The sequence below is a fragment of the Neofelis nebulosa genome, chromosome 13 (assembly GCF_028018385.1).
Source record: "Neofelis nebulosa isolate mNeoNeb1 chromosome 13, mNeoNeb1.pri, whole genome shotgun sequence".
NCBI classification, from domain to species: Eukaryota; Metazoa; Chordata; class Mammalia; order Carnivora; family Felidae; genus Neofelis; species Neofelis nebulosa.
Window position 1 is genome coordinate 1149504 of NC_080794.1, and position 16848 is coordinate 1166351.

The following is a 16848-nucleotide window of genomic DNA, read 5'->3' on the forward strand; positions in this document are numbered from 1 at the left end:
TTCCTAGACTTTAGGATAGATTTTGCTAGCCGTCAACATGTATTGTCCTTTGTTGTAAATGCTGGAGTCACCTTGTCCCCACCCTTGGGGTGCAGGTGGTGTCCATAACGGGGCAGGAAGAAGGATGTGTTGTATGTTCATCCATGCTTGTATTGTGCTAATTCTGGTAAATGAGGGTAAGTGGTGCTAAGGCCCCTCCAGGGACCATTTATCTTGTTTACCAGATGGAATCGAATATGCCAGTCTTTTTTTTTTTTTTCCTAAAAAAATTTTTTTGTTTTTGTTTGTTTTTGTTAATTTTTCTAAACACAAAACTTATTTATTATTTTATTTTTATTTATTTTAAAAATGGAATTTATTGTCAAATCGGCTTCCATACAACACCCAGTGCTCATCCCAGCAAGTGCCCTCCTCCATGCCCATCACCCATTTTCTCTCTCCCCCACCCCCCCCCCCCATTCACCCTCAGTTTGTTCTCTGTATTTAAGAGTCTCTTGTGGTGTGCCTCCCTCCCTCTCTGTTTGTAACTGTTTTTTTCCCCTTCCCTTCCTCCGTGGTCTTCTGTTAAGTTTCTCAAGATCCACAAATGAATGAAAACATAGGATATCTGTCTTTCTCTGACTGACTTACTTCATTCAGCATAATACCTTCCAGTTCTATCCGCATTGCTGCAAATGGCATGATTTCATTCTTTCTCATTGCCAAGTAGTATTCCATCGTATATATAAACCACATCTTTATCCACTCACCAGTTGATGGACATTTAGGCTCTTTCCATAATTTGGCTATTGCTGAAAGTGCTGCTATAAACATTGGGGTGCATGTGCCCCTTCGAAACAGCACACCTGTATCCCTTGGATAAATACCTAGTAGTGCAATTGCTGAGTCGTAGGGTAGTTCTATTTTTAATTTTTTTTTTTTAATTTTAACGTTTATTTATTTTTGAGACAGAGAGAGACAGAGCATGAATGGGGGAGGGGCAGAGAGAGAGGGAGACACAGAATCGGAAGCAGGCTCCAGGCTCTGAGCCAGCAGCCCAGAGCCCGACGCGGGGCTCGAACTCACGGACTGCGAGATCGTGACCTGAGCTGAAGTCGGACGCTTAACCGACTGAGCCACCCAGGCGCCCCTATTTTTAATTTTTTGAGGAGCCTCCACACTGTTTTCCAGAGCAGCTGCACCAGTTTGCATTCCCACAAAGAGTGCCAGAGGGTTGCCATTTCTCCACATCCTTGCCAGCATCTACAGTTTCCTGATTTGTTCATTTTAGCCACTCTGACCGGTGTGAGGTGCTATCTCAGTGTGGTTTTGATTTGTATTTCCCTGATGAGGAGTGACGTTGAGCATCTTTTCATGTGTCTGTTGGCCATCTGGGTGTCTTCTTTGGAAAAGTGTCTATTCATGTCTTTTGCCCATTTTGCCACTGGATTATTTGTTTTTCAGATGTTGAGTTTGGTAAGTTCTTTATAGATTTTGGATACTAACTCTTCCTCTGATATGTCATTTGCAAATATTGTTTCCCATTCCATCAGTTACCTTTAGGTTTTTTGATTGTTTCCTTTGCAGTACAGAAGCTTTTTTTCTTGATGAGGTTCCAGTAGTTCATTTTTGCTTTTAATTCCCTTGCCTTTGGAGATGTGTCCAGTAAGAAATTGCTGCAGCTGAGGTCAAAGAGGTTGTTGCCTGCTTTCTCCTCTAGGGTTTTGATGGTTTCCTGTCTCACATTCAGGTCCTTTATCCATGTTGAGTTTGTTTTTGTGAATGGTGTAAGAAAGTGGTCTAGTTTCATTCTTCTGCATGTTGCTGTCCAGTTCTCCCAGCACCATTTGTTAAAGAGACTGTCTTTTCCATTGGATACTCTTTCCTGCTTTGTTAAAGATGAGTTGGCCATCTTTTGTGGGTCTGACTCTGGATTCCCTGTTCTATTCCATTGGTCTATGTGTCTGTTTTTGTGCCAATACCATACTGTCTTGATGATGACAGCTTTGTAGTAGAGGCTAAAGTCTGGGATTGTGATGCCTCCCGCTATGGTTTTCTTCTTCAATATTGCTTTGGTTATTTGGGGTCTTCTGTGATTCCATACAAATTTTAGGATTCCTTTTTCTAGCTTTGAGAACAATGCTAGTGCAATTTTGATTGGGATTGCATTGAATGTGTAGATTGCTTTGAGTAGTATTGACATTTTAACAATATTTATTCTTCCAATCCATGAGAATGGGATGTTTTTCCATTTCTTTGTGTCTTCTTCAATTTCCTTCATAAGCTTCCTACAGTTTTCAGCATATAGATCTTTTGCATCCTTGGTTAGGTTTATTCCTAGGTATTTTTTGGTCCTTGTTACAATTGTAAATGGGATCAGCATCATTATTTCTCTTTCTGTTGCTTCATTACTGGTGTATAAAAATGCAACTGATTTATGTACATTGATTTTTGTACCCTGCGACTTTGCTTAATTCATGTATCAGTTCTAGCAGACTGTTGGTGGAGTCTTTCAGGTTTTCCATGTAGAGTATCATGTCGTCTGTGAAAAGTAAAAGTTTGACTTGTTCTTTGCCTATTTTGATGCCTTTTATTTCGTTTTGTTGTCTGATTGTTGATGCTAGGACTTCCAACACTATGTTAGACGACAATGGTGAGAGTGGACATCCCTGTCGTGTTCCTGATCTCAGGGGGAAAGCTCTCAGTTTTTCTCCATTGAGGATGCTATCAGCTGTGGGCTTTCCATATATGGCTTTTAAGATGTTTAAGTATGTTCCTTCTATCCCGACATTCTTGAGGGTTTTTATTAAGAAAGGATGCTGTATTTTGTCAAATGCTTTTTCTGTATCTATTGATAGGATCATATGGTTCTTATCTTTTCTTTTATTAATGCGATGAATCACATTGATTAATTTGCAAACATTGAACCAGCTCTGCAGTCCAACAATGAATCCCACTTGATCGTGGTGAATAATTCTTTTTATATGCTGTTGAATTTGATTTGCTACTATCTTATTGAGAATTTTTGCATCCATATTCATCAGGGATATTGGCCTGTAGTTCTCTTTTTTTACTGGGTCTCTGTCTGGTTTAGGAATCAAAGTAATACTGGCTTCATAGAATGAGTCTGGAAGTTTTCCTTCCCTTTCTATTTCTTGGAATAGCTTGAGAAGGATAGGTATTATCTCTGCTTTAAACGTCTGGTAGAACTCCCCTGGGAAGCCATCTGGTCCTGGACTCTTATTTGTTGGGAGATTTTTGATAACCGATTCAATTTCTTCGCTGGTTTTGGGTCTGTTCAAGCTTTCTATTTCCTCCTGCTTGAGTTTTGGAAGAGTGTGGGTGTTTAGGAATTTGTCCATTTCTTCCAGGTTGCCCAATTTGTTGAATTCGATTTGCTAGTATCTTGTTGAGAATTTTTACATCTGTGTTCATCAGGGATATTATATTGGTCTATAGTTCTTTTTTGTGGGGTCTCTGTCTGGTTTGGGAATCAAGGTATTGCTGGCTTCATAGAATAAGTCCAGAAGTTTTCCTTCCCTTTCTATTTTTTGGAACAACTTGGGAAGGATAGGTATCATCTCTGCTTTAAATGTCTGGTAGAATTCCCCTGGGAAGCTATCTGGCCCAGGACTCTTACTTGTTCAGAGATTTTTGTTAACTGATTCAGTTTCTTCACCAGTTATGGGTCTGTTCAAATTTTCTATTTCTTCCTGTTTGAGTTTTGGTAGTGTGCGGGTGTCTAGGAATTTGTCCATTTCTTCCAGGTTGTCTGGTTTGCTGGCATATAATTTTTCGTAGTATTCTCTGATAATTTCCTGTATCTATGAGGGATTGGTTGTGATAAATCCATTTTCATTCGTGGTTTTATCTATTTGGATCCTCTCTCTTTTTGAGAAGTCTGGCTAGGGGGTTATCAATTTTGTTTACTTTTTCAAAAAACTAGCTCTTAGTTTCATTGATTTGTACTACTGTTTTTTGTTCTTTGTCGTTTTGGATTCTGTATTGTTTATTTCTGCTCCGATCTTTATTATTTCTCTTCTGCTGGCCTTGGGGTTTCTTTGCTGTTCTGCTTCTAGTTCCTTTAGGTGTGCTGTAAGATTTTGTATTTGGGATTTTTCTTGCTTCTTGAGATAGGCCTGGATTGCAATGTATTTTCCTCTTAGGACTGCCTTTGCTGCATCCCAAAGGGTTTGGATTGTTGTGTTTTCATTTTCATTTGTTTCCATATATTTCTAGATTTCTTCTTTAATTGCCTGATTGACTCATTCATTCTTTAGTAGGATATTCTTTAACCTCCAAGCATTTGGAGGTTTTCCAAACGTTTTCCTGCAGTTGGTTTGAAGTTTCATAGCATTGTGATCTGAAAATGTGCATGGTATGATCTCAATTCTTTTATGTTTATTGAGGGCTGTTTTGTGACACAGTATGTGATCTGTCTTGGAGAATGTTCCATGTGCACTCGAGAAGAATGTGTATTCTGCTGCTTTAGGATGAAAAGTTCTATGTATATCTGTCAAGTCCATCTGGTCCAGTGTGTTATTCAGGGCCATTATTTCTTTATTGATTTTCTGCCTAGATGGTGTATTCATTGTTGTAAGTGGAGTATTAAAGTCCCCTGTAATTACTGTATTCTTACCAATAAGATTGGTTATGTTTGTGATTAATTGTTTTATATATTTGGGTGCTTTCTAATTCGGTGCATAATCATCTATAATTGTTAGCCCTTCTCGATGGATAGACCCTGTAAATATTATATAATGCCCTTCTTCATCTCTTGTTACAGCCTTTAGTTTAAAATCTAGCTTGTCTGATATAAGTATGGTTACTCCAGCTTTCTTTTGACTTTCAGTAGCATGATAGATAGCTCTCCATCCCCTCATTTTCAATCTGAAGGTATCCTCAGGTCTAAAATGGGTCTCTTGTAGACAGTAAATAGATGGGTCTTGGTTTTTTATCCATTCTGATACCCTATGTCTTGATTAGAGCATTTAGTCCATATACATCCAGTGTTATTATTGAAAGATATGGGTTTAGAGTCCTTATGTTATCTGTAGGTTTCATGCTTGTAGTGATGTCTCTGGTGTTTTGTCTCACAGGATCCCCCTTAGGATCTCTTGTAGGGCTGGTTTAGTGGTAATGAATTCCTTCAGTTTTTGTTTGTTTGGGAAAACCTTTATCTCTCTGTCAATTCTGAATGACAGGCTTGCTGGATAAAGATTCTCGGCTGCATAATTTTTATGTTCATCACATTGAAGATTTCCTGCCATTCCTTTCTGGCCTGCCAAGTTTCAGTAGTTAGGTCTGTTACCACCCTTATGTGTCTACCCTTGTAGGTTAAGGCCCGTTTGTCCCTAGCTGCTTTCAGAATTCTCTTTATCTTTGTATTTTGTCAGTTTCACTATGATATGTCATGCAGAAGATAAATTCCTGTTACATCTGAAGGAAGTTCTTTATGCTTCCTGAGTTCAATGTCTGTTTCCTTCCCCAGATTGGGGAAGTTCTCAGCTATGATTTGTTCAAGTACACCTTTGGCCCCTTTCTCTCTTCTTCTTCTGGAACTCCTATGATATGGATATTGTTCTGCTTCATTGAGTCACTTAGTTCTCTAATTCTCCACCCATGGTCCAGAATTTTTTTCTCTTTTTTTCAGTTTCATCTTTTTCCATAATTTTATCTTCTATTTCACTTAATCTCCCCTCTGCTTCTTCAATCCTCACTGTTGCTGCCTCCAATTTATTTTGTACCTCATTTATAGCATTTTTTCATTCATCATGACTATTTTTTAGTTCCTTGAATTCTGCAGCAATAGATTCTCTGCTGTCTCCTGTGCTTTTTTCAAGCCCAGTGATTTATCTTATGATTATTATTCTAAATTCTTGTTCAGTTATATTGTTTATATCTGTTTGGATCAATTCTTTAGCTGTCATTTCTTCCTGGAATTTCTTTTGAGGAGAATTCTTCTGATTTGTCATTTTGGCTACTTTTCTGTCCCTTATGTGTTTTAAAAGCTTGTTATGTGCCCCTCACCTCATAGCATTACCATATTAAAGAGGGTCATACATTGTACAGGGCCTGGCCCTTCAGGAGGTTTTTTTTTTTTTTTTTTTGAAGAACGTTACTTGCTCACTGTTGTTGTGACTTTGGGTACTTTATCTCCCTTCTCTTAGTGATGTTTTGGACCCTTCATCAGGTGTACTTTGATTTGTTCATTGAAGTAGCCCCAGAAAGGAAAACAAACAAACAAACAAAATACAAATAGAAAACAAAAACATGTACACACACACAGAAACAAAAAAAAATCCCCCAAAACAAAAAAACCAGAGACACCAGCTACAAGTAAACAACAGGGTGGAGGCGAAGCTGATGGCAGAGACGTTACCCCATACAAAGAGAGAAATGACAGGGGTGGGGGAAAAAATAAAAATTGACCAGACAGAGAAACTATTTGGCTTAATCCACAGAGAGAGAGAGAGAAAGGAAAATAAAGAAGGAGGTGTAGAACATATATCAACAGCATGGATTAAGTATGTGTCCGCTCAAACAAACCAACAACCAGAATAACAAGATTAGAGGAGGGAAGTGATAAGAAGGATGGAAGAATATAGCTATATGATAAGAATTGTCGGAGAATTAAATCAGGCAATCCAACAGCGCTGGTCTGGAGGAGGGGCTGTCTGGTTCTTCAGCGTCAATCCCACTGTAGTAGATACTCAGCCACCAGGCATGGAGGGGCGTGGTTTGGTGTGGGTATGTCCCGCCTGCACCGTGGGCCTGCTGTCTATTCCCTGAAGCCCTACGTATGACCCATCAGGTTGTCCCGATGAGTCCCTGAAGTGACTCTATTTCTTTGCCTCCTGGATTCTTGGAGTTCAAAGGCCTTTGGACTCAACACTGCTTTGTTTGAGAGAGGAGAGAACTTCGGGTCCCCCTACTTCTCTGCCATGTTGGCTCCTCTCTCCAACCCCTCACTTCTGAGGGACTGCGGCGTCGACTGTAGCTGTTTCCAGTTTTTCACTTTCTTTCCAGACGCTTTTATGGGGGGGTTCTTTTCCCGAACTCCCCCCCCCCCTGCCACCCCCGTATCTCTGTCCTCTCTCTGCAAGCAAAAACAGCTCCCTGCCCTCCGCGGCTTCTCTCTCCCCCAGTTCACCTCTCCGCGCTGGGTGCCTGCTGAATTCTGTGGTTCAGGTTGTGCAGATTGTTGTGTTAATCCTCCAATCAGTTTTCTAGGTGTGCAGGATGGTTTCATGTTGGTCTGGCTGCATTTCAGGGATGAGAGACGCAAGAAAATTTCCATGCTGTTCCTCCATCTTGGCCCCTCCTCCAAATATGCCCGTCTTTGTGATGGTTCAACCAGGAATCATATCTTTGTATTTAGCTTTAAAAAAAAAATGAATCAAAAGTAAACTACCAGAGTCTTATCTTTTTAAAAAAAAAATGTATTTGTATGTCTTGTAGCCAACTTCTCAGTTATGTGATTAGCACCTATCATGGCTCACCTCACACTCAATAGTTTCATTTTTTTTTCCTATTTCTTTAAAAAAGGGTTTTTTTTATTATTAAATATTAAGTAGAGTTTCCACCATTAATTAAAATGTAGAAAGCTGCAAGAGCATACTTCTCTTACCTTGAGGAGAAAACCAGGTAACCTGCAAAATTATAACTTTTTAAAGGCCTTCTTCATAAAGCTGACATTGTTGAATACTGCAGGTAAACTGAGGGTGTGGCTGCACAACCTTTTGCCCATACCTTAGAGAGATCAGAAGGTAGGAGTATCAGTCACACAAAAAGCTCTTTGGAGAGATGAAGGTCCTCAAATTTAAAGGCCTTGAGATGGGATTTATTCTGGATTATCCAGGTGGGCCGACTATAATCACATGAGTCCTTAAAAGCGGAGAAGCTTTTCTGGCTGCAGAGAAGTGGTGAAATGGCAGCACAAGAAAGGCTCTGCCCACCATTGCTTTGAAAATGGAGGAGGGGGATGGATCACAAGCCAGGGAATGTGGGAGACCCCATTGTAAATGTCAAGACATATATAGGATCAAAGTAAATGGATGAGAAGAGTAAATAAAAGAAATCAAGGCTGGTTATATTAGTATCAGACAAAGTCAATTTCTAACCCAGTGATAAGGAAGGACTTCCTATAATGACAAAGGGTACAGTAGCTTAAGAAGATGTAACAATCCCAAATGTGTATGCATTTAAAAACACAGCTCCAAAATACATAAAGCAAAAAATGATAGAACCAAAAGGAGAAATAGACATAATCGTAATTATAGTTGGAAATGTCAACATTCTTCTTTCAGTGATCGGTAGAACAAGCAGACCAAACAAAATCATTAAGGATATAGAAACTGGAACAACTCAGTTGCAGGGTCTGGTCCCACCTTCTGGTATTCATACCTATGTGTGGTCCCCTTCACATCATACCAGTGTTGATCTGAGAGCCCTATATCATATGGCAGAGGTGATGGTATGTCACTTTTAAGATCAGGTTGCTAAAGACTGTGTTTTCTTTCTTTCTTTCTTTCTTTCTTTCTTTCTTTCTTTCTTTCTTTCTTTCTTTCTTCTTTCTTTCTTCTTTCTTTTCTTTCTTTCTTTCTTTCTTTCTTTCTTTCTTTCTTTCCATAATTTATTGTTGAATTAGTTAACATACAGTGTATACATTGTGCTCTTGACTTTGGGAGTAGATTCCCATGATTCATCAGTTACATACAATACCCGGTGCCCATCCCAACAAGTGCCCTCCTCAATGCCCATCACCCATTTCCCCGTCTCCCCGACTTTCTCCCCTCCCCCAACAATCTTCAATTTGTTCTCTGTATTTAAGACTATATTTTCTACCCTGCATGCTTATGTTCTCTCTTTCTTGGATTGTTCACTGTGGGGGAAGCCATCATGTGAACAGCCCTATGGAGGGCCTGGAACTAAGGGACTATGGCCTCCTGCCAATAGTCATGTGACAGAGCTTGGGAATGGATCCTTAGGTCCAGGCAAGTCTTCAGAGACTGAAGCTCTGGGCAACAGCTTGAAAGACAACTCCATGAGAGACACTGAGCCAGAACTACCTAGCTAAGCCACTTCTAGATTCCTTTAGAAACTTTGTGAAATAATAAATGTTAATTCTTTTAGGGTAATTTGTCATGCAGCAATAGATAATACAGTGACCAAAGATTTGACCTAATTGACAATTATTGAATACTCCACCCAGAAGATCACAGTACATATTCATATTCTTTTCAATAGCCCAAACAAATTTCATTAAGATAGATTATATTCTGGGCCATAAGACAAATTTTGTCATATTTCCAATCATTTTCTTATAGTTTAATTCTCATGATTTCTTTCTTTCTTTCTTTCTTTCTTTCTTTCTTTCTTTCTTTCTTTCTTCTTTCTTTCTTTCTTTCTTTCTTTCTTTCTTTCTTTCTTTCTTTCTTTCTTTCTTTCTTTCTTTCTTTCTTTCTTTCTTTTTAAAGACCTTTCATCTGGGATCACTTTCCTGGTGCTTGAAATATATCCTTTAGAATTTGTTTCTTAAGTAAGAGTATGTTTGCAGCTAATTTCAGTTTTTGCTTTTCTTTCATTTCTTAAAAAAATTTATTTTACAGAGAGAGCACAAGCAGAGGAGAGGGCAGGGGGAGGGAAAGAGAGAGAGAGGGAGAGAGAGAGAGGATCTTTTTTTGAAGCATTTCTTTGTTTACTAATTTTCTTTCTTTTCTTTTTCTTTTTCTTTTTTTTTTTCAAGAGAGAATCTTAATCACAAGAGAGAATCTTAAATTCTGGGCTGAGTGTGGAGCTGGATGCAGGACTTGATCCCACAGCCCTGGGATCATGACCTGAGCTGAAATCAAGAGTAAGACACTCAACCAACGGAGCTACCCAGACGCCCACAGTTTTGGTTTTTGTTTGTTTAAAAAAAAATTTCTTTAATGTTTATTTCTTTTTGAAGGAGAGAGAGAGAGAGAGTACGAGTGGAGGAGGGGCAGAGAGAGAGGGAGACACAGAAGTCGAAGCAGGTTCCAGTCTCTGAGCTGTCGGCACAGAGCCTGATGCGGGGCTCAAACTCATGAACGGTGAGATCACAATCTGAACCAAAGTCGAATGCTTAACCTACTGAGCCGCCCTGGCAATTCCCAGTTTTTGCTTTAATAGATGACTTTTTACTTCTTTCCATCTATGAAAGTTATTTGGACTGAAATAACTTTTTTTTCTTCTTTCCATCTATGAAAGTTATTTTGACTGATAGAATTTTAGGTTGGTGTTTTTTTCTGTTAACATGTTGAGGACCTGGTTCCACTGTCTTAATTTTTGCTAGTGAGAAGTCAGATACCAAACTTAATGTCATTTCTTTATAGGTAATCTGTCTTTCCTCTCTAGTTGTGTTTAATTTATTTTTGCCTGTGTCAGGAGTCAGCAAACTAGCCCACACACCAACTCTCACCCAAAAAACTAAAATTGTTACTAACTAACCCTATTCAGGAGAAGGTTGCTTGCTGTTGGTCTGTGGCGTTTTTGCAACTTGACTATGATGTATCTTTTAAAATTAAATTAATTCATTAATGTTTTAGAACCAGTGTGAGCAGGAGGGAGGGGCAGAGGGAGAGAATCTTAAAACAGGCTCTACGCTAAGCACAGAGCCTGACACAGGGCTTAATCCCGTAACCCTGAAGTCATGACCTGAGATAAAATCAAGAGTCAGTCTCTATACTGACTGAGCCACCCAGGTACCCCCAAGGTGTCTTTCGATTTATTCTGTTTGGGATTCTTTGAGATTATTGAATATGAAGCTTTTTATCCTAGGAGTTTTAGAGAAATTTAATCTACTCTCACTTTAAATACTATCTCTGACTCTGTTTCTTTATTTCTTCTTTTGAAATCCCAACTAGACATTTGTTAGACTTTACTATCTTTTCTTTTGATCTTTCAGTTTCAGATTTTCTTGTTTTTGTTCTTCACACCTCATTCTGTGTAATTCCTTCAGATTTATTTTTCATTCTATAAATCTCTCTTCATATGTCTCATCTGCAGTTAAACCCAACGTAATTCTTTACATTTCAATTCTTGTATTTTTTAATTTTCCAAACATCGGTCCTATAAAATTTTTATTCTTTAAATATTTTACATATATGCTTTTATATGTTTAATAATTCCAATTTTAGAATTCTTGGTGGGTCTGATTCTGTTGTTTTGTTGTTTTTTTTTTCTGGCTCTAACTCATGGAGACTTGTTTCCTTGGTATTAAATGACATTTTTATTTGTGAGCTCTTGATTGTTGAGATCGTACCTGTGGAAATTCTTTGGGTCCTCCACTGAAAGTTGTTTTCTCCAGGAAAGGTTTGTATATGTCAGTTGCCTGGGGCACTATTAGCTCAGAACCTGTTTTTTTTAAGATATAATTGACATATAACATTATATTATTTGTTATTACATTATCACTACTTGACATTAACATTACATTACTTGATTTAAGTATACAACATAATAATTTGATATTTGTATATATTGCAAAATGATCACAATAGTACGTCTAATTTAGCTAACATCTATCACCACACAACAGTTATAAATTCTTTTTCTTATAAGAACTTTTAAGATCTATTCTCTTAGCAACTTTCAAATATACCATACAGTATTATCATTATGATTTTCATTGGCTTCCATGTACTTTTCGATTTCTTCCTTAATTTCTTGGTTAACCCATTCATTCATTCTTGGTTAACATTCATTTAGTAGGATGTTCTTTAATCTCCAAATATTCATGGTTTTTCCCATTTTTTTCTTGAGATTGATTTTGAGTTTCAAAGCACTGTGGTCTGAAAATATGTATGGTATGATCTCGATCTTTTTGCACTTGTTGAGGGCTAATTTGTGTTCCACTATGGATCTATTCTGGAGAATGTTCCATGTGTCCTCAAGAAGAATGTGCGTTCTGCTACTTTAAGATGAAATGTTCTGAATGTATCTGTTAAATCCATCCGGTCCAGTGTGTCATTCAAAGCCACTGTTCCCTTGTTGATTTTCTGCTTATATGATCTGTCCATTGCTGTAAGTGGGGTGTTGAAGTCCTTACTATTATGGTATTATTATCAATGAGTTTCTGTTATGTTTGTGATGAATGGATTTATATATTTGGGTGTTTTATGTTGGGGGCATAAATATTTATAACTTAGCTCTTCTTGGTGGATAGACCCCATAATTATGATATAATGCCCTCTTCATCTCTGGTTACAGTCTTTATTTTAAAATCTAGTTTGTCTGATATAAGTATAGCTACTCCAGCTTTCTTTTGGTACCCATTAGCATGATAGATGGTTTTCCATCCCCTTACTTTCAATCTGAAGATGTCTTTAGGTCTAAAATGGGTCTCTTGTAAACAGCATACAGATGGATCTTGTTTTCTTATCCATTCTGATACCCTATGTCTTTTGATTGGAACATGAGTTCTGTGAGTACTGACAGATATGAATTTATTACCATTGTGTTGCCTATAGAGTTTGGAGTTCCTGCTGGTGTCCTCTGGTCCTTTCTAGTCTTTGTTGCTTTTGGTCTTTTTGTTTTGTTTCATCTTTTCTACTCTCAGAGAGTCCCCATTAAGATTTCTTGCAGGGCTGGTTTAGTGGTCACAAACTCCTTTAGTTTTTGTTTGGGAAACTCTTTATCTTTCCTTATATTTTGAATGACAGCCTTGCTGGATAAAGAATTCTTGCTTGCATATTTTTACTATTTAGCATGTTGAATATATTCTGCCACTCTTCTGTTCTGCCAAGTTTCTGTGGATAGTTCTGCAGCAAACCTGATCTGTCTTCTCATATAGGTTAAGGACTTTTGTTCCCTTGCCGCTTTCACAATTCTTTCCTTGTCTGTGTATTTTGTGAATTTGACTATGATATGCCTTGTTGATAGTCTTTTTTGTTGTTGAATCTAATGGGAGTTCTCTGTGCTTTTTGGATTTTGATGTCTATGTCTTTCCGCAGATTAGGAAAGTTTTCTGCTGTAATTTGCACACATAAACCTACTCCTTTTTCTCTCTCTTCATCTTCTGGGACTCCTATGATTGAGATGTTATTCCTTTTAAATAAGTCACTGAGTTCTCTAATTCTCGTATCATGTTCTTTTGCCTTAGTTTCCTTCTTTTTTTCTGCTTCATTATTCTCCATAATTTTGTCTTCTATATTGCTGATTTACTGCTTTGCTTTGTCCATCCTTGCCTCCGTGGCATCCATTTGAGATTGCATGTCGGTTATAGCATTTTTAATTTTGTCCTGACTGGATTTTGCTTCTTTTATCTCTGCAGAAAGGGATTCTATGCTTTTCTCCAACCCCTGCTAGTATTCTAAGTATTGTGATTCATTTTTCCAAAGAAGACATGCAGATGGCAAACAGATACAAGATGCTCAACATCACTAATCATCAGGGAAATGCAAATGAAAAAGCACAATGAGATATCACTTTACACTTGTCAGAATGGCTGGAATCAAAAAGACAAGAAATAGGGGTGCCTCGGTGGCTCAGTCAGTCAAGTGTCTGACTCCTGATTTTCGTTTAGGTCATAATCCCAGGGTCATGGGCTTGAGCCCATCGTTGGGCTCTGAGCTGAGAGTGGAACCTCCCCCCTCTTGCTCTCTCTAAAATTAAAAAAAAATTTTTTTAAGACAAGAAATAACAAATGTTGGCAAGGATATTGAAAACAGGAATCTTCATGTGTTTCTGATAGGAACGTAAATTGGTGCAGCCACTCTGGAAAACAGTGTGGAGGTTTCTCAAAAAGTTAAAAATAGAAATACCATATGATTGAGTAATTCCACTACTGGGGTATTTACTCAAAGAAAACAAAAACATTAATTCAAAAAGATATATGCACTCTTTATTTTATTTATTTGAATCCTCTTTTTTTTTTCTTGGTGAGTCAAGCTAAAAGTTTGTCAATTTTGTTTATCTTTTAAAAAACCAGCTTTTCACTGGGTATTGTATGTAAGCAATGAATCATAGGAATCTACCTCCAAAACCAAGATCATACTGTATACACTGTATGTTAGCTAACTTGACAATAAATTTAAAAAATAAAAAAAAATAAAAAAAAATATTGGGTTTGAATATAAAATAAAATAATTTGAAAAAAAAAAAAACCCAGCTCTTAGCTTCATTGATCTTTTCTGTTGTCTTTTTAAGTCTTTATTTATTACTACTCTGATATTTTAGTAGTTTCTTGAGGTCTAAAGTTAGGTTCTTCATTTGAGATTGTTCTTGGTGTAGGCATTTATTACTATGAACTTTCCTCTTAAAACTGCTCTTGCTGCATCCATCCCATAAGTTTTATTTTTTTTAATTTTGAAGTATAGTTGATACACAATGTTACATTAGTTTCAGGTGTACAACATAGTGATTCAAAAACTCTGTATGTTATGCTATGTTCACAAGTGTAGCTACTGTCTGTTACCATATAATGCTATTAAAATACCATTGATTATATTCCCGATGCTGTGCCTTTCATTCTCATGGTTTATTCATTCCATAACTGAAATCCTCTATCTCCTACTCCCTTTCATCCATTTTTCCCATTCCCCTCCCCTCTGGTAACCATCAGTTTATTTCTCTTTATTTATGGGTCTGCTTCTGTTTTTTGTTTATTTATTTTCTTATTTTGTTTTTGTAGATTCCACATATAAGTAAAATCACATAGTATTTATCTTTTTCTGACTTACTTAGCATAATATCCCTTAGGTCCATCCATGTTGTTGCAAATGGCAGCATCTCACCTTTTCTATGGCTAAGTAATACTCCACTCTGTGTGTGTGTGTGTGTGTGTGTGTGTGTGTTTTCTTTATCCATTTTCCACCACATTTTCTTTACCCATTCATCTGTTGATGCATACTTGGGTTGCTTTCATATCTTGGCTATTGTAAATACTGCTGCAATAAACATAGGGTGCATATATCTTTTTGAATTAATGTTTTTGTTTTCTTTGGGAAAATACCCCAGTAGTGGAATTACTCAATCATATGGTATTTCTATTTTTAACTTTTTGAGGAACCTCCACACTGTTTTCCAGAGTGGCTGCACCAATTTACATTCCTACTGGAACTACATGAAGATTCCTGTTTTCAATATCCTTGCCAACATTTGTTATTTCTTGTCTTAAAAAAATTTTTTTTTTTAATTTTAGAGAGAGCAAGAGCGGGGAGGTTCCACTCTCAGCTCAGAGCCCAACGATGGGCTCAAGCCCATGACCCTGGGATTATGACCTGAACGAAAATCAGGAGTCAGACACTTGACTGACTGAGCCACCGAGGCACCCCTATTTCTTGTCTTTTTGATTCCAGCCATTCTGACAAGTGTAAAGTGATATCTCATTGTGCTTTTTCATTTGCATTTCCCTGATGATTAGTGATGTTGAGCATCTCGTATCTGTTTGCCATCTGCATGTCATCTTTGGAAAAATGTCTGTTCAGATGATGTGCTCATTTTTATTCAGATTATTTGTGTTTTTTGGTGTTGAGTTGTGTAAGTTTTTTTTGTTAATTTTTTTTTAAACATTCACCTTTGAGAGACAGAGAGTAAGCAGGGGAGGGACGGAGAGACAGGGAGACACAGAATCTGAAGCAGGCTCCAGGCTCTGAGGTGTCAGCACAGAGCCCGACGCGGGGCTTGAACCCACAAATCGTGAGACCATGACCTGAGCGAAGTTGGACACTTAATCGGTGGAGCCAACCAGGCGCCCTGAGTTGTGTAAGTTTTTTATATGGCTATTAACCGCTTATTGGCTATACCATTTGCCAGTTCCTTTATCCATTCAGTGGGTTGCCTTTTTGTTTTGTTGATAGTTCCTTCACTGTGTAAAATCTTTTTATTTTGGTGTCATCCCAACAGTTTAATTATGCTTTTGTTTCTCTTGTCTTAGGAGACGTATCTAGAAAAATGTTGCCATAGCTGATGTCAAAGAAATTACTATCTTTGTTTTCTTCTAGGAGTTTTATGGTTTCAGGTCTCACTTGCTGGTTGTTTAATCTATTTTATTTTATTTTATTTTATTTTATTTTATTTTATTTTACTTATCTCTCTATGTAGTTATTTGGTATCAGGGTAATTCTGGCCTCATGGAATGTATTTGGAAGCTTTCCTTCCCCTTCTATTTTTTGAAATAGTTTGAGGATAATGGATACTAATTTTCTTTAAATGTTTGGTAGACTTCACCTGTGAGTCTATCTGGTCCTGGACTTGCATCCAATAAGTTTTAGTTGTGTTTCCATTTTCATTAGTCTCAAGGTATTTTTTCTTATCTCTCTTTTGAATTTTTCTTTGGCTCATTGTTTGTTCAGTAGCATGTTGTCTAATCTCTACATATCTGCACAGTTTCCAATTTTTTCTTCTTGTAGTTGATTTCTAGTTTCACACCATTGAGATTAGAAAAGAGACTTGATATGATTTAAATCTTCTTAAATTTATTAAGACTCGTTTTGTCCTGGAGAATGCTCCATGTGTGCTTGAGAAAAATGTGTATTCTGTTGATTTTGGATGGTATGTTATGTATGTGTCTGTTAAGTCATATGTTAAGTGAAGTATTTTAAGGCCCATGTTTTTTTGTTGATTTTCTGTCAGATTTACCCATTGTTGAAAGTGGGGTATTAAGTCCCCTACTATTATTGTATTACTATTTCTTTCTTTGCCTAGGTCTGTTAATATTTGCTTTGTATATTCGTTGTATAAATACTTAGAAGTGTTATACCCTCTTGTTGGATTGACCCCAGGACCTGGTTTTTAAAAATGTTTAGTTTGAGGTTTTTCAAACTGTACAGGTAGTATGGATTGGAGCTGCATCTATGTGAGAAGTATTATGAAGGTATAAATCTTAGGGTAGTTCTTCCCCCT

The 16848-nt window shown here is 37.4% G+C and overlaps 1 long non-coding RNA gene across 3 annotated transcripts in view; it reads left to right on the forward strand.

Annotated features, from left to right (window-relative positions):
- Positions 1 to 16848, forward strand: part of LOC131492505 (uncharacterized) — an 80398-nt gene that overhangs the window by 6102 nt on the left and 57448 nt on the right. Inside the window, exon 1 of one of the 3 annotated variants that reach the window (XR_009252082.1) lies at positions 15440 to 15708. The exons of the other annotated variants lie outside the window; for them this stretch is intronic. This is a non-coding gene — a long non-coding RNA (uncharacterized LOC131492505). Of the gene's footprint in view, positions 1 to 15439; positions 15709 to 16848 lie in introns of those variants that run through there. 3 annotated transcript variants of the gene reach the window in all.